The sequence below is a fragment of the Bison bison genome, unplaced genomic scaffold (assembly GCF_000754665.1).
Source record: "Bison bison bison isolate TAMUID 2011002044 unplaced genomic scaffold, Bison_UMD1.0 scf7180017864492, whole genome shotgun sequence".
Classification (NCBI taxonomy): domain Eukaryota; kingdom Metazoa; phylum Chordata; class Mammalia; order Artiodactyla; family Bovidae; genus Bison; species Bison bison.
In genome coordinates this window covers 5,928,226-5,930,241 of record NW_011495051.1, presented here as the reverse complement: position 1 = coordinate 5,930,241, position 2,016 = coordinate 5,928,226, and positions in this window count along the sequence as shown.

Genomic DNA, 2,016 nt, shown 5'->3' with positions numbered 1-2,016 from the left:
AAATTAAAAACCCAAGTGCATGAAGTTGAACATTTGCTTCATTTTGATCTGCGATCATGATCTTTATTGAAGGTGAAATAGTCTAATTTGTGGCCAATGGAAGCTGCTAATTGGTTCCCACTGACATTATGTTAGTAGGTAATGTCTTTGATAACTCCCTTTCTGGTATTTAAAGATGTGCCATGTTCATCTGTACATTTCCTGCCCCTGACTCAGTCTGTTGTTTTCTTCAATATTCCTAGCCTCTTTCAAGTGGAAATGGTATTTAGAGACCACTGTCTGGGCTTATGGGGGCTTCTGAAGTGGTTTGGTGGTAAAAAGAAAAAAAAAATCCACCTGCCTATGCAGGAGACATGGGTTTGATCCCTGGGTGAGGAAGATCCCCTGGAGAAGGAAATGGCAACCCACTCCAGCATTCTTACCTGGAAAATTCCATGGACAGGGGAGCCTGGCGGGCTACAGTCCATGGAGTCACAAAGAGTCGGACACGACTGAGCACAACTGGGACTGTGGGATGCTTGTTGCAGGCTTTTCAGTGGACACAGGCAGCAAATGTTTGCTTTTTATAAAGACGAAATGTATCGTGATACTCCAAATTCAAGACCACAGGTTTTTTTTTTTTCCTTTAATGTGATCAATCTTACATCTGTGCCTCCTTCACTCCCTATGAAAAACCCAGTTCTTGATACTGACATAATCACTCCTTTGCTTTATCCCAGACTAAGTGTGCAACAAGCTCAGAATAACCATTTTATCTCCACCACCACCACCATCACTATATTGAGTATGGACAGTCAAATTCTGGTGTTTTAAAGTCACTAGGAGTTCATCTCTGGGTTATTTTGTCACCAATTGGATATACAGGTTAATTCATTTTATTTCAGTTTTGTTTTTTAGATATCTTACATTTAAAATTTTGTTTTAAAGTTATATAAAATATCTACATGGTTGTAAAGTTGAATGTATAAAACAAGGTACAGTTTTAAAAGCCTAGCTTCTGGGACCTCCCTGGTGCTCCAGTGGTTAAGGCTCCACACTTCTAATGCAGGTCACAGGTTCAGATTCCTGGTGAGGAATCAGTCCAGCCAAAAAGTAAAAAAAAAAAAAAAAAAAATTAAAAAGTGTAGCTTCTATTTTGTCCTTTCTATTCTACTTCCCTCTATAGGTAACCTATATGATTTATAATTCCATTTTTTAAAAATATAAGCCAGTACAACACGAAATAATTTGACTAAGGTGACTAAGCTGGATCTACATACTCAATAAAGGCAGGGGAAGAAAGGAGTATTAATGAAATTCTCCATCCCACCTCAGACACTTTGCATGTGACAGTGTCAGTTCAATTGCTTCTTTAGGGAATTACTTTTGAACTTTCCAAATATTCCGTGATATGCCTCTTTCGCTCGCTACAATTTATCACCTTTGCAATTAATAATTACATTACTGACTGTTTAACGTCTACTTCACCCCCTACACTGCGATCCGTGAGGGCAGCACTATTTACCATATTAAACATTGTGTCCACAGCGCCTAGCACAGTGCCTGGCTCATATTGATGTTTATTACATCTAATCAATTAATTTGTTGTATATATGAATGAAAATGAATGATGAATAAATGATGGCTTTAGGCTCTTCCACGGCCCCCTAACCTCTCTAGGTTTCTGTTTCCTCTCTGTGAAATGTGATCAGATGGTTCATCCCGCCGCCAGAATTGATGAGACGCTTAAGGGAGGTGAAGAACACAAATCCCTCTGCTGGTGTCACGTTGAATTCGGTAACGGTTTAATTTATTAACTGGTCGTCTGCAGGTGGCGCCACCTGCCCCGCTCGTGCCCCGAGTCGAGATAGGGCGGGGTCGGGGATCGGGGGGCGGGACCGAGGTTGGGGCGGAGCCAGGACGCGGCAGGGGCGGAGTCAGTAGCTGCGGCGCCGCCGGGCCTGTGCGGCCCAGAACGTCCCCGTCGCCTGTGGCCCCGCCTTCCAGGGCGGGACATCCATGACAATTGGCCAGTGT